The sequence below is a fragment of the Rhinopithecus bieti genome, unplaced genomic scaffold, assembly GCF_001698545.2.
Source record: "Rhinopithecus bieti isolate Rb0 unplaced genomic scaffold, ASM169854v2 scaffold_21777, whole genome shotgun sequence".
NCBI classification, from domain to species: Eukaryota; Metazoa; Chordata; class Mammalia; order Primates; family Cercopithecidae; genus Rhinopithecus; species Rhinopithecus bieti.
In genome coordinates this window covers 1201871-1226683 of record NW_016810508.1, presented here as the reverse complement: position 1 = coordinate 1226683, position 24813 = coordinate 1201871, and the positions used below count along the sequence as shown (strand labels likewise).

At 42.9% G+C, this 24813-nt stretch overlaps 1 long non-coding RNA gene across 2 annotated transcripts in view; it reads right to left on the bottom strand.

The window, feature by feature from the left end:
• Nucleotides 1–18471, bottom strand: part of LOC108542271 (uncharacterized) — a 33021-nt gene extending 14550 nt beyond the window's left edge. Inside the window, exons 1-4 of one of the 2 annotated variants that reach the window (XR_001889210.1) lie at nucleotides 17377–18471; nucleotides 11015–11126; nucleotides 10445–10644; nucleotides 7088–7140 (exon numbers count right to left, since the gene is read on the bottom strand). This is a non-coding gene — a long non-coding RNA (uncharacterized LOC108542271). The remainder of the gene's footprint in view (nucleotides 1–7087; nucleotides 7141–10444; nucleotides 10645–11014; nucleotides 11127–17376) is intronic. The other variant, XR_001889211.1, reaches the window with a different exon arrangement.
• Nucleotides 18472–24813: the final 6342 nt, after the last annotated feature.

Here is a 24813-nt window from a genome sequence, read left to right as displayed (position 1 = left end):
CTATTTTAAAAAATAAAATTCAGCTTCTGCTAATATACACACATACATGCACATGTTCAATACTACTCTATTTTTTGTTTTATAAGAGGTCAGAAATATTCATGTACCTTGATTGCAAATTGCTTTTACTTTCACATCATGACATTTCAGTGAAAAAAAAAAACAATGAAAAGTGGGTTCCAATAAAGAGGCCAAGAAATCCACTGAAAGAATTAAGTCTGATTCCCAATAACTGTGGAAAAACCTCAACAGAAATTCAGCCAGCTTATGGTCAGTTTTAAACTTAAATTCATCTTCAAGATTTACTAGCTAGAAGAGATGAGTTGTAGAAATCGATGCTTGCACAGCCTTTTCCAATCTTCACTCATAACCATCCCTTAGGAAAGAATGCTTTCTTTTATTTTCTGCCTTCTATCCACAACCTGTCAACAACCTCTTCCATGCAACTGGCAAGTGAAAACCCTCTGTCAATAAACAGCTCATGCACTTGTCTATAGCTTCGGGAGCTTCTTTCTGAGGTTCCCCACATGAACAAAGGACAAGGCTCTTTCTTGGGCAGTTCCAATAAAGTAGCTTCAGCCACTTTATTAGAAACTAGCTAGACAAGGCTGGATGCGGAGGCTCACGCCTGTAATCTCAGCACTTTGGGAGGCCGAGGCAGGCAGATCATGAGGTCAAGAGACTGAGACCATCCTGGTCAGCATGGCGAAACCCCGTCTCTACTAAAAATTCAAAAAAATTAGCTGGGCTTGGTGGCACGCGCCTATAGTCCCAGCTACTCAGGAGGCTGAGGCAGGAGAATCGCTTGAACCTGGGAGGTGGAGGTTGCAGTGAGCTGAGATTGTGCCACTGCACTCCAGCCTGGTGACAGAGTGAGACTCTGTCTAAAAAAAAAAAAAAAAAAAAAAAAAAAAAGAAAGAAAGAAACTAGCTAGACAATAATCTAGACAGAGCTGTTTCTCTGCTGTTGTATCTACTCTTCCCTCAGCACTGGCTTTCTGAAGCTCCCAGTGGTCTAATTTTTCAAGTCATTTGTCTACTTCCAACTATCCTTGGTAGAAGGTTCTAGTGATAAATATATTACGACTGAACCAAACTTTCCCTAGTTTATTAATTCATACAAATTAATTAATTTTTCAAACATCGTCTTCCTGAGGCCCATAACAACTTCTTTCAACTCCAGATTGTCAAGCACTCACATGTGTGTTATCTTTGGAACTGCAACCAGTAAGAGGGAAAGTAGAATGGTCAGAAAGCAGAGAAGGGAACCCGTTTTCTTAGAAAAATGTCAGAAGCCATCTCCTATCTCAAATCAACAAAGACTGTGAAAGGAAAGAGAAAAAAAAAAGTGAATATTGTATATAGGCCATAATCCATCACTGTAAGTCCAGTAAACCTATCACAAGAACGTCCAAGCTTGCTTCTGTTTTCTAATAACATTTCTTTGCCCATCAAATAAGAATTAAGATCCTTATCTTGTTATGGTGGCAACATGCCTTGCTTTAGGATGGAATATCATTTAGAATTTGTACTCAGAAATTGTCTTGACACTTTTCTCTTGTCTACCTAAAGAGAAAGAGAAAGCCCAGGGGAAAAAGAAGTATTCAGAGAGTGAAGAAGTATTGAGTTCCTTTTATAGGAACTTTGTAACTCTTCTTTTCATCACTGGTTCTTCATTTTAGGAAGAGCTGGAGATAAAAATTGTGAGGTTAATCAGAATACGGGTCTCATGTAATGCATTTCATGTGTCTTCTAATGATTCCTAGTAAATCCTAATAGGTTAAGGAAAGTGGTCCATTAGCTGCTGTGTCTTCCATCTGCCAAATCATTTCCCATAGTCCTTGGTAAATTCCCCAGATCTGCCTTTTTCTTTTCTTTTCTTTTCTTTTCTTTTTTCTTTTTTTTTTTTTTTTTTGAGACGGGAGTCTCCTCTATTGCCCGGGCTGGAAGTGCAGTGGCGGCGACTCAGCTCACTGCCCAGCCCAAAAAAAAATGCTCCGCCTCCCGGGTTTACGCCATTCTTCCTGACTCAGCCTCCCCAAAAAAAGGTTAAGGGGGGGCCTGGGGATACATCGCAGCCCCGCCACCTTCGGCCGGCTAGTTTTTTGTATTTTTTTTAGTAGAGACGGGTTTCACTGTGTTAGCCAGGATGGTCCTCGATCTCCTGCACCTCGGTGATCCGCCCGGTCTCGGCCTCCCAAAGTTGCCGCGGATTACAGCCCTTGGAGCCACCGGCTCCCGGTCTTTTTTTTTTTTTGTTGGTGTGTGTGTGGAGAGAGAGAGAAAGCACCTTGGCTCTATCCACCCAGGCAGGAGGGCAGTGGCACAGTCATGGCTCACTGCAGCATCGACCTCTCAAGCTCAAGTGTGTTCATCCTACCTCTGCCTCCCAAGTAGCTAGGACTACAGGCACACGCCACCACACCCAGCTAATTTTTGCATTTTTATTTGTTTGTTTGGTTTTGGTTTTCGTTTGGTTTGGTTTGGTTTTTTGAGACGGAGTCTCACTCTGTCGCCCAGGCTGGAGTTCAGTGGCATGATCTCAGCTCACTGCAACCTCCACCTCTCGGGTTCAAGCAATTCTCCTGCCTCAGCTTCCTGAGCAGCTGGGACTACATATACGTGCCACCACACCAAGCTAATTTTTGTGTTTTTAGTAGAGACAGAGTTTCACCATATTGGCCAGGCTGGTCTTGAACTTCTGACCTCATGATCCACCCGCCTTGGCCTCCCAAAGTGCTGGGATTACAGGTGTGAGCCAACGTGTGCGGCCAATTTTTGCATTTTTAGTAAAGACAGGGTTTCACCATGTTGCCCAGGCTGGTCTCAAACTCCTGGGCTCAAGCGATCTGTCTGCCTTGGCCTCCCAAAGTCCAGGGATTACAGGCGTAAGCTACCACACCCAGCCTCTGGCTTTTTTCTAGCCACAATCAACTTTTATTCAATTAACTAAGTCTCCAAAACTTCCCATGCTCCCACAAGGAAGTGAGTAGAGGCATAAATGAAACAAGATTGGCTATAAGTTAATAATTTTTGAATCTGAGGGATGAGTATGTGAAGGTTTATTACACTCTTCATTAGCTGTAGATATACTTTTATGTATATTTGAAATTTTCCTTAATAAATATTTTACAATAAAAAGTCTATCAATCATCTCAGTCAAGTGCAGTGTTTTAAATAATAAATTCTGAAAAAAAATCTTCAAAAAAATACTATAGCATCATAGCTATTTTAAATTCTGTCCCTAGGCAATATAACAGAGCCCTTTCTTGCCCCTTACTGCAGGTAATTCAGATGACGTACTCTTTCCTCACCTCCTCTCTGCTCTTCTCTTGCACTTACAAAACATAATCAGTTGTTTAGACTGGAGTGTGGTGGATTCTTGGTTCTATGATTCTCAATAGTGTATACATCTCCTCTTCTGGCTAGGAAAGGCAACCCCTAAAGGAATGGCTTTGCCAACTTACAAATTAGTTGGGAAGATCATTTGTGGGCAAATCCTTTGTACCTCCAATGTAGTAGATGCTGTTGGTGCCCTCCTCCGATTCCCTTCACCAGCTAGGACACTAGCCTCTCACTGCAGAGAAGGTTGGCCAGGGCCGTGCTGATAAACGTTTAACATCTGGCTGCCTGCAGGAGTGTAAGGCCTGGGATTTGTAGCTTTTGTTGATTTTCATGACGTAATGCTTCCATCATGGCCGACTGCAAGCTGTCAGGGTGAAGTCTCAGAACGGGCATTTGGGAAGTGCTGTGCAGTCAGCGCTTGTGAGCTGTGGTTGAGCTGACTCCAGCACACCATGGCTACATACAGCTTATAACTGTTCCTTTCTCTGGGGAATTGCCTCCTGACTGAAGACTGTCGCCTTTCAGGCTTCGCCCATGGATATCTGTAAATGACGACCAACTGATATGGGTGTACAAAATTCCAGCCCCCGTGCCTCGAGGTGGGTCAATTCTGTGTATGAATTATTCATCAGAACCCACCCACACGCACACAATGAATCAGATCACATTCCTTAAGAGGACATCATTGTACAGCTCTTTCCCCTTTCCTCTCCTGCTTCTCTCACTTATTAGCAGGTTTTTTCCCCCTAAAGAATACGCCATGCCCTTAGGGAATTGCATGCAGCTGAATGCTTGCCTCAGGCACTGCTTCAAGGGAACCCAGCCTGAGAAACATTCAAAACGTACCCCAAGGGGCAAGCTTTCCTAAAACTTCCCTCCAATACACTCCAAATAATACAAAGAGATAATTCTAATCTTAGGAGATACGAGAGTACAACTCAAAGCATCCAACTACAGACCCTACATTTTAAAGTCTTTTTTCACAGTAAAAATGCATGCAAAATTTTAACCTATGTTCCATAATATCTCTGTTTAACACTAAAAATGTCATATTTTTTTCTCCAGAATTCTTGTGTAGAGTCCATGTTCCAAGATGCTAGACTGTATACATCCCATGGCTGTTCCAACTATGAAGGTAAACATGCCCAAGTCAGAAAAGCCTGAATAAACTTGAAAGCCACTCAAAGCCTGGCTGCTCAGCTTTCAACTCACAATGAGCAGCATGCATTGCCAGTCCTTAGAGACTGTCTCTTCAGCACTGGAAGGTCAGAGCAGACCTACTCCAAACACAGTATTACTATATCCCAGTTTCTCCTTTAGTTTCATCAGGAAGGAAGGGGAGAGCAAAAAAAGAAAGGAATTCCACCACCAAGAGTTAGACTTCAAAATGATCTTCATGTATTCTTTCGTATCTTCCTTTTAACAGATGAGAAAACAAAGATCTGAAGCACAAAGTAATTTGCTGAAGGTCACAAAAGCAGTTAATGCTAGAACCAAGATCCCCACATCTCTGGATTTTCAGGCAGGTTTCTCTGCTTGCCCATGTTGCCTGCCCAGCTTCTGAGGACAACCTTGATTGTCCTGTGAACTGGGGTCACTCAGTCAAATGTCGCTGCTGATACCCCAAGGTTGAATGGCAGTTTATTTAGCATGGCAGCTTTTCAGACTCCAAGTGTTTCTGAGTGTGTGTTAGAAACCACCACTTCATCCAAAACTGGCCAAAGTGGAGAATTGTTTTGTACTTCCCAGCTGTATTTCCTTGACAATAGATGGTCTGAGAATGCCCCCTGGTGCCTTCCTACTGTGTCTTCAAGCACTTTAGAGGCAGGAGGTGGCTGTGGGAAAGGATGAAGAAAAGCTAGGCTCCTGGAAATGGTTTTTTCTCTCAAAAAATGTGGCGTGGGTGTACTGTCAGCAAACTGTGGCAGGATTCGACCAGGAAGTTGGATAAAAACATACTGTGTGGTTACGCCTCCTCTGTTGCATTTGCCTTTTTTCCTCTAATAATGAATATAATTCTTTTTAATTGCACAATTATTTAAATACTTATTCAACTCATATTAACACAAGGCATAGAAACAATAACAAATTGGTAGGCATAAAAATCTCTGACACAATTTTAATTTAGGCATATCCTTTTCTGGTTTTCTGCATAACATGATTACCATTTCTCAAGAACATGAGCAAAAGCACACTCCCTGGGTCCTCAGAATGGAGTGCACCTTCTCAAGTACACTGCCACTTTAGTTTTAATTACATGTATTTGAGAAAAAGAAGATTGACACTTCTTCCCCAAGATGTACCCCTCAAGAAGTTGAAAGGAGCACTGAGTAGAACAAAGGGGAAAAAAGCAATTAAAGGCTTTCTAGGGCTATAACCTAGATACGTTTGTCCCTTTTAATCCTTACATTGATCAGAAATATGAAATATAAGATTTGGGAAGGAAAGTGTCTATTTTAGCCCTCCCTCACATCAGGACTGGTCATAGCAATACCTGTCATTTATTGACTATTAACTCAATGCCAGGTAATAGAAGCATTTCACATGAATTATTTCATTTAAAGCCTCACAACCACCTCAGGAGAAAGGTGCTATTGTTTTCTGCATTGTATAGATGAGAAACCTGAATCATGGAGATATTAAATGCATTGCCCAAGGTCACTCAGCCACTAGAAAGGCCAGCGCTCAAGCATCAATCTGCTCGGCTCCCAAGCCCATGCTTTCAGCCCTCCGGATATATGGCATCCACAACTTTCCTAAACAGCCTTCCTGTTCCCTCTCCTTAAATTCATCCAACAACGAGCAAATCATTCTATTATCTAACAGCTCTCATTGCTTAAATCACTCCTGTTACCCAATATTTGGTACCGGATGATGCAGCAGTTTGCTCCCTGTTCTACTTGACCTTCCTTTAAATATTTGAAACCAGATATCAGGTCACTAGTCCACTTTCCCAGCTTGCTCTTCTCTAACTAAAATGTCCCCAGGTCCTCCAACTGTTCCTTGATTAAGTCGCTTTCCAGGCCTTTCACTACCCAGGTTCACTCCAGCTGTGTAGCAGCTCTCCCCACAAAATCGAAATGCGATAGCTAGCAGTGAACAACACCCTAAATGTAGTCTGACTATAGCAGGGCAGAGTGGGACTACTGCCTCCTTATTACCGAAATCATTTCGAATTAAAAGGCATCTTTAATTCTTACAGCAGTTGTATCACATTGGTCATTCGCGTGGTGACCACAGCCACCAAAAAACCCTCGCCTTTCTCCCACAGAGAGTAAGATCTTCCCCCAGCACAAATGCACACTAAAGTTCTGAACTAAAATGAAGGATTTATTTAATTTAAACTTCACATTCTTATTCGTTCTGAGTTCTTAATTTTTCCGCACTATTGAGATCATCCAAACCTCAGGTCAAGATGGCCAAAAAGGTGAGGTCCACAGACAGCCCTGAAGCCTCCCTCCCAAGTGGCACCCACTGGAATTCAGTACCCTTCACATATCCCTGTTCAACTGGCCACAAAGCCTCCTAGCTTCACTATCACCCTGCTTGTATACCTTCATATTTCCCACAAGGACGTCATAAGAGGCTCTATCAAACGTCTTCCTGAAATCCAGACACATTTGTCTGTGGAATTTCCCCTCCCCACCAGTCTCCCCACTCTATCAAAAAAGGAAGCAAAGTTCATTGGGTATATCTTGTTTTTAAGCAAACCCACATTTAGTGAATCCATATTTATACATACCACCAGGCTCAACGGGATGTTTATTTCAGAAAATGAACGTTCTTCCAAGAAACCTAATTTTAAATAGAATAGAGAAATAACATTTTAGCTACATTTTTTCACTTGTGAAAGCACTTGAAAAAACATATTTTCAGGTCCATCAATACCACCATAGGGCTCAGCATTTATCATAGTATTTAAGTGATAGATGCCACTTAAATACTATATTTCCAAAATATAATTAAACTTTGACCACAACTGCATTAATCAGGATTGGAACTTTACCTGCATCATACTTTAACCAGAGAAGTAAATCCCACCAAGGCAATTTGATATCTGGATTGAGTTCTGTATTCAGAATACATTAAATTCCACCTTCTAAAACTTTCTGGACAAGGACCAGAATGTCTGCCATTCCAGACAATGAAAATTGAGCTGCTATTGAAAGACTTCGATATTACAGACAAATATCCCATTGCGTAAGCATACCATACATACTAAAACCAAAAAAATAAAAAATAAAAAAACAGATGAGGACATTTTTTAAAGATATTATTTATTGAAAGTAGTGTACCATTTATTTAGAATATGTCAGGATATTCTGAGAGTTTAACAAATGTGAACTCAATCCCTGAAACAACCCTTAATGACAGTCACCTTTATTTTCTTCATTTTTAACAGAAGGGAAGATGAAGGCACAATCAGGTTAAATGACTTGCTCGAAGACACACAGCTAGGAAGTGGTATGGAGCCTCAATAGCGAAAATTAAAAGTGTTATGCTTAAAACTTGAACAAAAAAATTCATAGAGACTTTCCATTCTGCCGTTGGACATTCTCAAAAAATGTCTTAAATACTTTTACTTTTCTCCTCACTCCAATTGGCAGTGTTATATGTTTCTTCATGAAAGAATAAGTTTAAAAGGTAAGAGAATAAGATAAATACATTCTGCAATGTCAAAGGTCACACATGGCTGGCTTGAGTTTACCATTCTTGGGTCCTCGAGTTCAATTCACTGACTTCAATTCCTGATCCTTGTGGTAGCTCCAATGTCTACTATTCTGCTGGGCTGGCCCTTCGTAGGTACTAAATAAATCTTTATTGAATTCAATTAAGTGAATTTGTTACTGAGGCATTTCAGGCTGCACCATATACAGATATTAATAATAGCCCTAACATTTACCTCAAAATACTTTCCAAGTCTTGTTAGCTTACCCATTCATTTACAAAAGATTTAGACTCACATTTCTACGCGTAGGATTTAGAATACTTCACTCTATGAATTACATTATACTTTTAAGAATTGTGAGAGTTAACAGTCACAAACCCCAATAGAACATTCTAATGTGGCCATATTTTACACAATTTCGAAATAGTGTAATATGAAAAATTCATATAGTCTCTTCACACTCAAAATGTGAAGTAATATAAGTGCCTCAAATTTAAATTCTTTCTGAGGATCAAAGAACTTTAAGGCTAGTAGGCCAAATGAACTGTAAGACTGAATTCAGGATATGGCCTGAATTATGCAAGTTTGGAATTACGCAGCCTTGAAGGCCACATCCTTTTCATAAATGCCACCAACCCCAACACATCACCAAGGGACAACACAAAGGAAGCATTGCTGTATAACAAATTGGTGGCTGAAGTCTTGGAGGCCAAACAGGCTCAGAAGCTTCAAGCCAAAGCAGCTGTCCTCAGCCTCTCAAAAATCTATGCAATTACAGAGAAAAATGCTGAGACACACAACAGGAAGATGAAAATTAAACTCAAGAGACCCATGACCAAATTGCACCCACGGGTCTAAATGTTGGTGGTGCTAGCCCTGAAACAGCAGGCTCCCGGGACTCAGAGAACGAGTTATCCATCTCCCCTCTCAAACTCTCTAGCCCTTATAGAACCATAGGCTCTCAGACCTCACCTGGATGAGAAACCACAGCTCTCTCAAAGCCTCATCATTTCAGGGTAAGAGATGCTGACAGATAAACAAATTACCAAATGATAAAGTGAGTTTAGCCTTTGTGCACTGGAAGCAATGGCTGGAAATGTTCATGACCAATTCCACAAAGACAGGCAAACATTCACACTCAGAGAGAGAGAGAGAGAGAGAGAGACAGAGAGAGAGAAAAAGAAAGGGATAGAGAGCGAGACAGAGAGAGAATGAGTAACAGTCTACCGTTTCCCTTCCTCCACTGTATGCCCAGTGAAATTGTCCCTGGTATTTAAGAAAGCAAGGACAGAATGAAAACCTAAGAAAAAAAAAGAATTGAGGTTAAGACCAGAGTGACAATGAAAGTAATGAAGGTGGAAGTCTTTTACAAGCACTTGTGAATCTGAAGCAAGAAGTAGCTTCTTTTCTTGGGTTTTATCCTTCCAGTGGCCTTCCTAATAGGGAAAAGCTAAAGTCAGTCACTTTTGGTGCCTGTATCAACCTTGTAAGACACACTAAATTCTCTCCGTAATGCATAACTGTCAGCCTCTCTCACTCATCTGGAGTGATTTTTCCAATTAAGCATGACAGGTATTTCACTCAAGCCCCCTATTCTAACTCGGAGGCCGGGTCCTGAAGAATGAGACTTCAGTGGCTGCTGACACTTCTTTTGTCACACAAGCCTCTCTAGACAAACAATATTGACTACAAATTTGTCAGGACTTTCTATGGCCATCAATCATGCCTGCCCTTTTGCCTACTTGTGCACTCCTGTATTTCCCCTCACTCCCATGCTTAAAACAAGACAAAATTAAACTCAAAAGTGTAACCCTCAAAGTTAGAATCAGCATAAATCCTGGAGTATCTGGAATTTGAATATTCATCTGGCACAACTAATGTACTCCTTACTCTAGAAATTAAAAGCTTTAAAATGATGTACTGCCTCAGAGAAATGGGCACCAGAGTTTCATATCAGAATGCTTTGGTGTTTGGTGTTTGTCTTTTTGTGTTTGTGTGTGTGTATGTGTGTGTTTTCATTCTTACATGAGTTATCAGAAAGTACAGGCAGATAAAGGTCTGACTCACCGGTCTCAAACTCCAATGCCTTCAAGGCTCATGGAGCAGAGATGGGGCAGAGTTAAAAGCATTTGCTGCTGTAGAAATCGTTATGTATTATCAAGAAATCGTGTGCAGACTGTCTTTTTCTTTTGGCAGAAGCCGAGGCCCTGAGTCCTGCCTGTATGAATGACACGTAAGCTGTGGGCCTGTGATTTTTTCTGTTCTTTCTTCTTCAGTCTGGCTTCATCTCAAGAAGAAGAAAAAAAAAAAAAAAAGTACACATCTCCCCATACGAGAGAAAGGATGACTTACAGTACTGAGTGTGTGTGTGTGTGTGTGTGTGTGTGTGTCGCCCTGAAGTAATGCCAGCATCCAGAACTGCAACCTTACCTTTTTAATCCTTAAGAACCAGAGACATAGTTGCTCCTGCTCAGCAAAGTCTACAGCCATTTCCAAGAGCTCCATTACAACTTGCGTGAGGACCAGGCCACCACCACGGTGAGCTCCAAGGTGGGCTGGTCCACGTCTTGTGATCAAAATGACTGATGCTAGCACCAGAGTGTCCATCATGATAGTTTCTTCTTTTGCTTCTTGAATGAGAAGGAATGGGGATTTTTCAATTAAAGGTTAAAGTATCTTCTTTCTTCAAGGTCTTATTAGCCAATTTGTCAATTGTCTTTCAGCTCAGAGGACAGAAATTCATGGAAATAGGATGCAGGCATCCCTTTTATTTGTCTCCTCCTGCACCTCTGCTACTTGCAGGCACAACCTTAAATGATGAAATATCAACTGCTTCCCAGCATCTTTGGGAGGTGCATATACTTTTACAATGCTGTGTTTGCAAGTTCATTATAATAAAAGCGGAATTCAAAGTTCATTATAATAAAAGCGAAATTCAAAATAAGTAGATGTAAAGCAGAATTTTCAGAGCCCCTCTAGTTAACACAGTCATTAATTTACCTTTCTTCTTTTTCTTGATTTATGAAACTACTAGTTGCAAACTGATGTCGATTCAGAGCAGGAGCCAGGGTGGACAATGGATCTCAGCATCTGACCCTTTTGGAGCAGCTGTCTGAACCACAAGGAAAAACTATCAGGCCTGCAGCCAGTGGGAGAATCATCAGAACAGACAATACAACCCATTTGTTTAATGAAGAAAGAGTTAGGCAACCTACTAGAAACCACAGGCCTGATCCACATTTTTTAAACTTATGACCATGTCTAGAAAAGTTGCTTAACTCTTCTGTGCTCCATTCTTCCAATGCTCAGAGCTCCATGCGACTCATCCAGAGCTCCCATGTGACTCGATGCCTGCCCCACCTCTCCACACCTGCACAACTATCAAAATAACCAGCAAGGAAAGCTTTCTTTAAAAAACGAAGATTCCTTGCCTTTACCCTAGGTCTCATCCAGGCCTATGAAATGGGAAATCTGCCTGATGGGGCATTTTTACCAGGAGAATCTAAATGAGCAACTGAATTTAGAAATCACTAGGCTGGAGCACAAAGAGCAAATGCACAATCCAAGAACCACTTCTTCGACCCCTTTGTCCATGACAGACATTAATAATCAACACCAGCACTCTTTCCCACAGAACCCAGCCAAAGCTCAAGATTCTTCTCCAGATGGAGGTGCAGGCAGCCACTCCTAGTCAATGAGAGCTGGCTCACAAACTGAAACCTTTCTGCCATCCCTGAGTGAGAACCCAGCAGCCCACCAGTATTGTGTGTTCAGTTGCACCTTTCACCCAGCATCAAGAACAGCTCATCGTATAATCCTTTTAGGTTCACAAAATCTTTTCAAACACCTGATCTTCTTTGAGCCTCCCAGAAACCTTGTGAAGTTAAAAGGGTATGTATTATTATACCCATTTTACAGATTGAGAAACTGGAGGTCACAGAAGTTCTTAGTTTTGCCCAGGGTCAGAGAGCTGATGAAGAATAAGGACAGAAAATCCACCCAGATCTCCTGTTCCTAGACCAGCATTCTTCCTTCTGTAACAAGCTGGGCATGGAGTATTGAGAGCAACATCACCACCTGAGCTTAGCAAAAAACAGACCATACAGTAAACAGTACAGAAGAGGAAGGTGGGCCAGAGAGGTTTAGTAAATTGACCAAGGTCACAAAGCCTTAAAACCAGCGAGCAAGAACCCCAAGCAGGTCTGTCTGACTCTCCGTTATGTGCTCTTCCGGTTTAGATGATGCGTCCTCCCAGATCAGCACAGACTAGGAAAGGGCCTTTCCTCTCCTCTCCCTGAGCTCACTCTCACACACCCTGCGCATCTGGCCCTCCTCCCAGCCTATTTCCCTTGTTTCCGCTGGTGTCATCCTCTCAGCCACACTCACCTCTCCACCACCCACCCCCCTTCTTGCCCCTGCAACTTCCTTCCAAATGCAGGAGGAAACCGCCCAGCTTACTCACAACGGCCCCAGCCAACAGAGTGCAGATAAGACAAGCACCTTGGCAGCGAGACGCGAATATAAAATTGCAAACAGCTTTTGAAGTTACAGATCCGTAATCTTCTAAGCCAAAGAAGAGGGGTTCGCCTCTTCTCCCCCTCATCTGAATCAACACTCCAAAGGACTGAACTGAATCCAGCCAGCTTCGGATGTGATCTCACAAGCCCGCCTGCCACACATGCATTTCCAGCCTGTCGCCTGAGCAAAACCCCCACACGGCTTGTCACCACTTAACACAGGGGACATGTTTCTATAGGAATCAAAGTAAAGAGATGTGTTTTGCTGCCCTTTCGTGTGCTCAAATACATCCTGACTGACCTGGTTATGCCCTTAGTTGAAGAAACTAAACACTTCCAAGTTTAGAAGGGAAGATGCTCAGGGTTTCTGGAAGACGGGCTGACTCACCTCTACTGCATAGTAGCCTGTAACCTTGGCCAAGTTACTTAATCTCTTTCATCTCAATTTTTCCATCTGTAAAATGGGACTCTACTACCAATGGCACTTTCCTTTAAGGTTCTTGTAATTATTAAAACAGTTGATTCACATAAAAAATGTAGGGCAATGATCCACAGTCAACAATAAATATTTACCATCACTGTCATTTTAAAACAGAAACAAAAGATTTGAGGATGTATCCACATGACCTTTGGAATTCAGATGCATCCCCACAGGTCCCTGTTGTATTTTAGGGTCACAGTAAACAGGTTTTGATAATCAAACCTAAAACTCTGATGTTTCTGTCATTATTATTTTCAATGGAATGATCTGCATAGAATTAACAAAGAAGTAACAAAAATTACTAAAATTCCTTTTAGAATTAAGTCAGCATGAGATAACACTGGTTGCTGAGATTATACATGCTTCCTTTAAGCTTCTGTATAGGATACAGTTCTCCAAATTTTCTACAAAAAAGGCACTATTTTATCATTGGAAAAATTAAAATAATAGTCCATAATAAGATGAAGCACATCATGCCTCGTAATGTATAAACACGGATATCTACAGGAAATGGCAATCAAAGAATAAATGAGTCCACTAAGATTGCGTCATGGCTTTCCCTACTGGCCCAGTCGGACATTTTTTTTGGAAAGTTTTAGAGACCTAAGTCTCCACATCCAAATGGAAATGAGCCCCAGATATTACTCAGATATTATTGGCAGTACTTTCTGCCCAGAGAAAGGCAAAACAAAGAATTTTTTTGCAATTGGAGGCCACCACCTGGATTTGTGTATGCATAAGCCTCAGCCACACGAGGCCTGTTTAGGGTTGATCTGCCAACTGCACAAAGACACACACACACACACACACACATGCACACACACACGCACACACGCACAGCCCAAATGCTGAGTTTCATTTCCACTGCTTTGTTCCTATGGAGTACTAACAGATATTGGCAGACCCTATTTCACTTTTTTCTCCATGAACTCTGGCCATTTCAGCCTTTTTCTCCCAATTTAAATAGTTAGAAATGTCGCCCAGTCAGGGTACTTTTTCAATGGGTAAAATATTAGTTCTTATAAGTCAAAAAATGTCAGTGTCCAACAAGCATGCAGAGCAAAGTTTAAAAACTGATGTTAAAAACCCCACTTTGAAGCACATACTCAAAGATCAGGAACTGTGGTGAATCTAATCTGTTCTTAGGCTCTATCAGCTGGGTCATTTAGCATGGGACAAAAGCCCAAGGGACCACACACTCTGGCTGCTGTTTGGTGGTAAATTCTGAGCTTCTCAGAAGCTGAGAGACATCTTGAGTCAATTCCACAATTGGACACTTCTAATATATTTTTTAAATGTGCTAAAATACTGCTACAAAATTACGGTATTTTCATACATTTACATTTAGCAAATAAGTGTTTTTGTCCCAATAATAATTTTAATAACCATATGCACACCATCTTTTGGAGAAAGATTTAAAAGTTCAGCTTTGAGGCCCCTTCTTCAATCTGAGGCCCAAGACAAATGGCCCTCTAACCCCACCCCTGTAATGAACCTGAGTAAACTTGAGCAGAGGACAGTGTGAGGACAGCATTACTTCAAATGCTGATCTGAACTCAACTCCATTACCCTCCATCCTGGCTACAGTAGAGGAGGGGGAGATCAAAGGCCAGGATGAGGAACTTCAGATCAAGAGCTGCCCAGGACTCATACAACCCCTAAGCTACATTTTCCAGAATTTGGACAGGCATTTGGTGTCCAAAATGAGAAAACTATCCTGAAATAGCTTTCTCTGCTCTTGGAATATCAAGTTGTCAATGGCATTGTTCTGTTCTCCAGCTTCCCCCCAACCCCACACCTAGGTTTTGTAATTTTCGCCTATGGGTTCTAAGTTGGTTCTAAGACCTCCAAATTCAAAGACATGAAAGAAAGATATTGTTCTTCAAAGATGATGATGTATAATACTTGTATTTCCAAAGCCCCTTTAGGGTGATCAAAAACAGATAATGATAGCAACCTATGTAAATATATGTCAACAGGATATAAATATAATTCCAGGCTTTGGGCCTTATGGGCATTCATTTAATAACTACATGGTACCAGGTCTCCTGAAGCATAGAAGCAGAAAAGCAAACCAAAGGCCTCTGGGATTCTAATTCTTACTAGTAATGAAAGGGAGATGAGGAGAGTGATGCAAGAGCCTTCTGTGAGTGATGTCATGACAACCTCAACATCCCTTCCTCTGTTCAGGGAACATGAAGACGCTTACCTGGCAATTGTCAGTCTCAGGTTCCCACATTCTCCATAATCTGATCTCACAATGCCTAACACATCTTGCATGTGACAAATATCAACTGACCAACATTAGTGCTTTGAAAATAAGTTAGAGCTTAGATTCAGAAAGCCTTTTAATTCTTTTTTAATTCTTGGTGGGTAAGTTTCCTACTTATAGTCTTCATATATGTTTTGTTTTGTTTTGTTTTGTTTTTTTTTGAGACAGAGTCTTGCTCTGTCACCAGGCTGGAGTGCAGTGGCACAATCTCAGCTCACTGCAACCTCCAACTCCCTGGCTCAAGAGATTCTCCTGCCTCAGCCTCTCAAGTAGCTGGGATTACAGCATCCACCACCATGCCCAGCTAATTTTTGTATTTTTAGTAGAGACAGGGTTTCACCATGTTGTCCAGGAGGGTCTCGATCTCCTGACCTCATGATCTGCCTGGCTCAGCCTCCCAAAGTGCTGGGATTACAGGCGTGAGCCACCATGCCTGGCCATATTCAGTTATTTAATAGTTGGATCTACAGCAAGCTATGTAACAGACATCCAAACATGTTTGTCATGTTGACTCCCCAGTTGTAAGAACATGTTCCCTGTTGTTTCACTTTGTGGTTTCTAGGTTTGAAAAAAAAGTTTCCAAAAAGAGCATCAGAGTAAAGAAAATGCAGAATGATAGATACATGTAATTTAAGAAAGTACAAACATGATTCTCCAAGGAAAAAGGAGGATCTGGCATCAACTGAAGTCTATGTCCACCTAAAAGTAAAAAGCCAAATGGAGTTGTTCACTATAAATACATGTGTCCTTTTGCACAACGAAGAAATGAAATTTGCTCTCCCCACTCTCTCCACTGAGAGAACTGAATACAAATACTATTTTGAGTCAGAAATAAACCCCATAGCACATTGCAGGACGCCATCCTCAGCAGAAGAGATGGTCTCCCAAGAATACTGGACCCAGGAAGGTGGTAAGCTTTTGCCCTACCTCTCTGCTCAAAAGACAGTTTATTCTCTCCCCCTTGGTAGATACGCACTTCTAAATCTCAGCCACTCACCTAATTTTCTGTCTTGTAAGCAAGTCTTCAAAAGAAGGCTAGGTTACTGAGAGATGGGCACAATCCTTGAAAATTGCAGAAGTAAAGAACATAGGCACTTTATAACATTCTCTTCAGTAGGGAATATTCTGTGTTCCAGCAGTACCAACCTCAGGAGCTCCAAGATATCCACTGTGAAAACACGGGCAACCCTACTGGCCGCTGGTCTTCCTCTGAACAGATGAGAGGTCACTCCTGTGGAATGGGTTACACCAGTAGGCTCTGGCCACATTGCCTTCCATACACTCTACCCTTCCACCCTGTGGCAAGCACCTTTTAAAAGAGCTAAAAGCAATTGAAAAATGTACCAAAGGCATCAAGGTGAATTATCAGACTACTGTTCCCTGATTAAAAAAACAGTAACAACAACAGATGATGGCTTTCAAACAAGCTGAGAAAATGAACTTTATTTTTCTAGAAGTTTTTTTAAATTTTTTTCCTAGTCCCAATGCACTTTTTACTTCTCTATTTATCATGCACTTCGTAACTGCCTCAACATATCTTGCCCTCCTATCAACTGATGAACTTCTTGAGAACCCTGCCCTATTCTTCCTATTCATCTTCATATTCACAGAGCCTTCAGTATAAGAGGAAATTAATAGACTCTCAGTAAATGTTTGATGGACGGATAAATGTAGGAAAACTTAATGTACACCAGAATGCAACAGGAAATAATATTCAAAATTCTTGAGATAAAAATGAAAGACCATCAAAGTAAACCTTTCCCATAGCTAACCGTCCAAACATTAAAAGAGGACTTCATTGTTCTCCAGATGTCATCAGTGATTCATTACAAATAATTACATGCGTGTTCTAAATAATGGAATGTTGAAATGTACACTTGTCATCACCGGCACTGTCAAACATGTTGGACACGCCCAAAATAGCTACAGTTCATGTGACCAGGAAGAGAGTCACATCAAGGACTCCAGAGGTGATAATGTCAGTGTCCCAGGAAAGTCTGGAAGTCATTGTCTTGAACAGGAAGACTTAAGGAAGCTGAGGGCAGTTTGTTCACTTGACCCCAGAGTTGGGTTACACACCCGCAGCACTTACTGAGGGAGGAAGTTGGAAGAGGACCTGGGGTCAGACCGCTGCAATGGTGTGAAGTAGATGAAATTTGTCTTCACCTCCTCTTTCATTGCCCTCCTTGTCTCCCCAGCAACCCTGATCTGTCATCCTTTGTAATCACAATGGCAGAGGCCCAACGGAGTCACTCATACTATGGTATAAATAACTCATTATGATTGTATAAATTAGGCTTCCAAAGCATTTGCCTTTTTAGTAGAAGCAGTGCTGTTATTCTGTGTAATAGCAGAATTTCTACCATCAAAATAGCAAGGGACATATTTGAGGGATGATGGTCAGTGCCAGCTTGAAGTTGAGTAGGTAGCTTGAAGTTGAGTAGGCAGCTATATACATTTTTTAATTTTTAGAAATTTAAGTCTCAGGCCTTGGATCTCTTGTGACTAGGTGACTATTCATGTTGGAAAAATAAACATTTCCACCTCCTAGAGTGGTTGATAGCAAGAGGGTATCAGGCTTCAAACGTTGATCCGTGATTCTCTAGAGACCTCTAGTGGTCAGAAGAGGAACTCACTTTTGTTATGAACAGAAAGAAGACGAGGGAATGCTGACCAGTGAAAAATGAAGGCCTACAATGTGGTGATAGTCATTAAAGAAATATTTGGAACTTTCAGTAATGGAAGGTTTGAGTCATTTACTTTTCCATCTACTTTGTCTCTCTCTCCTTTCTCTTCTGTATCCATGCTACAATCTCATTTGCCTTAATGCCTTGGAAGGCTCTTGTCCTTAGTGTCCTTATTATCCATTTTCATTGCTTTATCTGGGTCATCCACACAAAGAAAACAGCTTGTCCTTCACAGGATCCATATTTCCCTCACGCAATCCATGGGCTCCTACATCTCCCTTCACCCTTGGCATCTCTTGATCTTGTTACTCATACCTACACGTGCTCCCAGATAAGCACAGGAATAGGTCATCGCTCTCCTTATCTTCACCCTTACTCTGCCAGGACAGTGTTTCTTTTTCTGCCATTGAGAAGAACTGTCCCAAGGGATTACATTTTAAGAGGTGGATTACAGTTACTGCTGGTTTTGTGGTTCACTGTGAAGCTCAGGAAACAGAAACAGCCAAGTTTCCAAGATATATATTTCACAGGAGAAGAGTCAAAAAAAAAAAAAAAAAAAGATTTAAAATGCCAAACTTAACAGGAAATTCAAAGACAACCCTTCCCAACAAATAAAAGTCATCCCCACAGATTTGTGGTAGAGGCAATATAACTGACTATGTTAACCTGAAGCCTTTATAGGTAGACTTTTCAGCTGCTCTCTTTTGTTTACCTATCCCAATTTTTCTTATACAACTACTAAAATTATATAGATAAATACATCATATATTAAGATATATACTCACCAATGTGTACAAGAAGGGCATTCCTCTAAAATTAGATTGCAGCTCTTCCTGGCTTTGAAGTAATCACACCCCAGCAATAGAAAGAGGTGGAACATATCAACAGGAATGGGGTGTGGGCTACAAGTTCACCATCTATCAATCTTACCTGAGATCCGGCTTTGCCTTAAGGTTCAATTCCAAGACCATGAATAGATGTTTCTGGGTTTTGTTTTTAATCCCCACTGTGGATGAAGCCTTTCTTCCTTTTTCTGAGAGGTCTGAATTTGAGACTCCATGTGGGTCGGGTCAGTGATAGAAGCAACAGACCCCAAAGGACCTCCTCAATCTGGATCCACGTTTAGACAGTATCTTCTCAGTTACAGGAGCATAGGATTTCCTATAACCCTATCAAATTAATTATTGGTCCAAAAAATAAACAGAAACTTAGTTATAAATGGTTAATTAATAGGCAGTTGTGTCCTAGTAGTTTATGGCCTCAGAGAGTTTTTTAAGCAAAGAGTTAAGGGGAGGAGAAAAAAGGAGCAGGAAACCAACCCTTCCTTTGGTTGGCTCCCTTAGCTCACCTCAACTTGGAAAGAGCAGAGCCGACTGAACAACGCTTGACAATATTTCTGTGGCATTATCAAAATCCAGGGCCATGATCTTGATATAAAAGCAAGCTAGTTTCTCTGACACAAGTATTTGGTTATAACAGGGTGAGGCTCATTATAAAAACCACCGATTTGTTAATCACTAAAATATTGATTGAATGTCTAATATATGAAGGCTATCACAGTGAGTTTGCAAAAATTTTGGTTTTATACATTTTCCAAAACCATAAGAATGTGTTTATGTGTAGAAAATAAAAATTTAATGGTATTTGAAGAGCTAATACCATAATCTCTCTTAGGAAAGAAATCTTTCTTTTGGCTACAGTGCTGTGGGAGAAAGTGAGTCCCTGAAGATCTGAGGGTCATAAGAACAAAATAGTAAGGAGAGGGCTGTGCTGTTCTGCCAGTGCTCCACAGGATGACACGAGAGGGCTTTGGTGTTGCTCCAGGGTGAAGGAGGAGAAGGAGAGAGAGAAGAGCCAAGCAAGTCAGGCGGTGTGAGGATGGGAAGTGTGTACGGCCAGGAAGTCAGGGAAGAATCCACAGTGGTGAGCTGACTGACTTTTGAGAAACAAAGATGATAAAAAATAAGGATTGCTTTAAAAACAGGAACCGTAGAGTCAGCAAGGCTCAGATCTCTGCAGCGAAGCCTCCCCTAACCCTCCACCATCCACCCAGTGCCCCTCTCAGTCTGGAGAGTGGCGCCACCTACAGGGTTGTTCCCAGAGACCATTGCTTCTGACTCATTGCTCCAAACTCTTTCAGGCCCTGCCAACCCAGCCCATGCCAATTGCTCAAGTCTTTAGAAATGCATAAAAGAAATACACAATTTGGTAAATTAGTAAATTCTTCTAATTCAGCAAATTGGTCACTCAACAATTGTCAAATTGGTTTTTGGGAAATTGGACAGCTTGTCCCAAAGCTGACAGAGTGTAATCATCTCCAGGCTCTGGCAAGTCGACCCGCCATTCCACTCAGGTCAGTGCTTTATGCTCACTCCTTCCATTCTCCTTCTTTCCCTCAGTAAATGTCAAAGCGCCTGAAATTCAAGAGTCAGCCCTCATTCTCTGACAGAGGGTCAACGGTTTAGACTCAGGCCTGGAGAGATCATCTCTGACAGAAAGCTCATATCTACAGGTTTTCTTTAAACAAAAAGTTAAAAGAAAATGACTAACCAGGGCTACCCATAAGAAGAAGTATTCAGTAATGAGAGAGGCTACTATCAACCCAAGAAGATTATGTCAGAAGTAGGGTAGAGTCCAGTGGTTGGAATTCATAACACTTTGAGATAGAAGTGTGTCCCAGGGTACAACTGCAAAGTGGAGTACATGCGGGTCAGTGGAGGGCCTGGCCTCCAGCTCCACCTCTGGTGCTGTGCCCACCAGCTGGGGAGAGAAGAATCAAGCCCATGTACAGCTCCTTTACTCCCCTGGAATCCTCTCATTGCATCATTCAGCATTTCAGCCTTAGATGCTAGGAAGGGGGCAGTGCTTAGACCCTCTGCCCTTCAGAGAAACCATCTCATACTCTGTTGCTGAATGGGAGACCACACGGCTCCTCTGGGCGACTCTTCCAGAACAGCCTGGGACTGAGCTCCAACACAGATCCTGGGTGTGGCTGGTTCACAGGCTTGGACAGCCCAGAGTAGAGCTGGCCAGAAAAAACAGGGCAGAAGGAATGTTGGTGGCGGGGAGGAAGCAGAGAACAGCATCTTCTCTTCTTACCTCATTCAGGGCCCTTATGACTATCTCCCTCCTTCACCAAGAATATATAGAAAGGTAACAGACACTGAAGAGAGGTTTTACTGCAACAAACAGGAGAACTTCAGCTGGGACCATTACAATCACACAAAAATCCACAGAGCACATGACACCCCCTTTGGCAGCCCCCACACTGGACCCCCCAACATTCTGCATCCTGAGAGCCAGAGACACGTCTGCAGAAATGTGCACCAATAGCAGCATTCAAGTCCCATGCTGGGAAAGAAGACGTAGGTAAGTGTGTATCTCAGACTGTTTCCATCCAGGTGGGAGGCAGACGGATGACCAATATACCCAATATCACACCTAGGATCCCCCTGCTTGGGGCCATCTGAGCAGCGGAAACAGTTACCTTGAAGCTGGCCTCTGCAGATAGACTGAGAGCTTACAGAAGGAGGGCCAGCAACTCTATTCTCAAGCTTAACAAGCAGCTGGGTGTGGTGGCTCATGCCTGTAATCCCAGCACTTTGGGAGGCCAAGTCAGAGGAATCACTAGAGCCCAGGAATTCAAGACCAGCCTGGGAAACATGGTAAAACCCAGTCCCTATAAAAATTTTAAAAATTACCCAGGGCTTGGTGGTGTACCCCTGTAGTCCCAGCTACTGGGGAGGCTGAGGTGGGAGGATCACCTGAGCCTGGGGGTTTGAGGCTGTGGTGAGCCATGATTGCACAACTGCACTCCAGCCTGGGTGACAGAACGAAACCATGTCTCAAAAAAAAAAAAAGGCAATGTTATCATGAAGAAACAAAGGCCATCTTTGACCCTCTAAGGACATTTGGTGGGGAAGTAGATTTGTACAACTCAACATATATGAAACTTAAAGCAAAGGCCAAAAGACTAGTGCATGGCTAGTTCTCTCCAGCAACTCTTGGAGAGACACAGCCTATTATTAATAATTCTCCTTCTTGGCTCAGGAGTGGGCCACAGCACACAGGCAGCAGGATTGGATGCTCAGCATGGAGCTGCCATAGACCCACCGCCTCCTCTGCAGCTGCATGTGTGCTTTTCAGAAACCACCAAATTCAAAACCCCAGACTGCCAAGGTCAAATCTTCCGGGAAAGGCCGATTCAGCCTGCGGTTATTCATGTTTGAGGAGTTGTTCTGATTTTGAGAGGAGGTCTGACATTCCTGATGCTGGGCGGGTTGGGGTCAGCCTGACAGGGACAGCAGAAAGAGACCCATGGTCCTGTGGGAAGCTAGCATGAGCCTGCCAGAAACGGCCTGCTCGACTGTTTCCCAGACCTCAGCTCCTTCCATTGCCTGGGCTCAGATGAGAACAAGACAAGGGAACAGAAATAGTTCAGATTTCATCCTCCAGCCCCTGAGCTACAAAAGCTCTCAGTCACGCAGCTTCCTCCTGGAGTTCACAGCACGGCAGGCCCCAGATGGCATGAATCACCACTCTGTCGCCCTGGCTAGGCCCTGGTCTGGAGCGCCGTGAGAGTTCACACTGTCACCCTTGTTGTGAAGACAGCCCAGCACAGAGTGCTTCTGTCCCAATGGCACATTTAATTTCAAATTAAAGTTATAAAAGCTGAAAGTGACCTCTTCTCCTGGAAACAAAACTGTGAGTTTGAGAGGGAATTTGGCTTCCACAGCGGCCTTGTCTCTCTGCACTGGAAGAAACTTTTAAATGTCTTCCAACAAAAATCAGGACTTGTCTAGAGGGTTCCCTCTGTCACCATGCCAGCCCTCAACGTCTTTGCTGTTCATCAGCAGGTCCCCTGAGGCTCGTTCCACAACCACTCTTGGGAGTCACACTCTAAAGTGTGTCACACTGAGTTCCAGGACCCGGTCACTCCTCACAGAGCCTGAAAGACCAAAACCATAGGAGGACACACAGACAGCTTGAAGGTGACCAGCTGTTCCTCCCAGGGCTGGGCGGGCAGCAGAAAGCGTGCAGGAGAAGGAGCATAGCGCCGAAGAGAGTTCAGCTCTAACCACCCTCTCCTCTTGGCCAGACAGGGTCCAGCAGATCCAGGGCGGAGGGACTAGGCTCCTTCCACAGGAAAGTAAATTCCTATGAGGTCAACAACCAGAGAATCAATCCATGTTTGCTGATCAGCTCTGATGCCCTTTACTGACTTAAGCCCCATGAAGAAAATGGAAGCACATGGCATGGTCTTCAAAGCAGCAGCATCCACCAGCAACACAGCACAGGGAGGCGGGAGGAGGGAGTGGGGAGGAATTGGACTCCACATCTCCAGTTGGCCTGGGTTTAAATCCGATTCCACCACTGATTAGCTGGAAATTAGGACAGATTGTTTCTATCATTATTCTCTCATTTGCAAAATAAAGATCACAATAGGGCCAACCTTGTAAGAATTGCGGGAATTAAATGAGTCTGTGCACATAAGGTGCTAATGTATATAAATGTCAGCTATCCATTCAAAAACAACAACAAAATATTCAATATAGAGCCAAAATCAGTAATATCACAGATGTGAATCTTAGCCCACATTAGCTCACAAAGCTAGGTGGGTAAGAAGGACCACTTTTTCTTTTTCTTTTTTTTTCTGGAGACAAAATTTCACTCTTTCACCCAGGCTGGAGTGCAGTGGCATGATCTCGGCTCACTGCAACCTCTGGACCCCCGGGTTCAAGCAATTCTCCTGCCTCAGCCTCTCGAGTAGCTGGAACTACAGGCACCCCACACCACACCCAGCTGATTTTTGTACTTTTAGTAGCGATGGGGTTTCGCATGTTGGTCAGGCTGTTCTCAAACCCCTGACCTCAGGTGATCCACCCGCCTCGGCCTCCCAAAGTGCTGGGATTATAGGCATGAGCCACGGCACCCAGCCTTTCTATTCTCTTTAAATCAGTTTGAGTCCAATTCCAGCACACAGAAAATGCTATCACAGTCCTGCTGGGGTTCCCTGCCTCCCAGGGCTGAGCCGTACACGGCGCTGGGACATCAGGAAGGCGTTCTTCATCCATCTGATTTCTGCCGCAGTACCTAATGTCCCGGCCCACAGGATCCCGTCACAGACAGCAGCTCTGCCATCTCCTGGCCTCTCTTGGGGATCAGCAGCCTCTGGCCAGGCTGGAGACCTTGTGAAAGGGTCCAGCCCCACCAATACTCCCTGTCCCATGTCTGAGGTCTTTCTGCTGGCCCAGGGCCCTGCCCAGATTTACCAAGCTTTATTACCCTTGTCCCCTTTGAGGAGTCTCTCTTTTCTCTTCTTGCTTGTCCACAAAGGTACCATCCACAGCTCCACCCCTTCCTCTCCATCCCATTCGGGACAATTGACACAGTCACTGGACAAAAGGCAGGAAGATTCCACTTAAGCAGTTTCTGTTATCATCCCCGAGGTAAAGATTCCAAAGTCTTGCCAGCCGCCTGCTTAAATGGGGCAATGGAACATGCAACAAGCACAACACAAATCAATATCCCAAGATAACATTCCGCTGCCGTAGCATGCCAGGAAATAAATGTAAAATTGTGCCTGACTGAGGCCAGGTCACCAGCAACCAGAACTTTTAAAACATAATTGTGTTCCTTATCATCTTGCCTATGCAAGCTTGGGGCAGGGTGGTGCAAATATATGGTCCCCTCAGCAGTGTGGAGGGTTGTAAGGTTTCCTGGAGGGAAACTGACTCCTCAGCAGGGCTCTGACACAGGAAAAAGAGTTAGCCTGGAGAAGGAAAGGAAGCTGGACATTTCATCCAGGAGCTGCAGCAAGGACAAAAGAAAGAAGGTAAGAG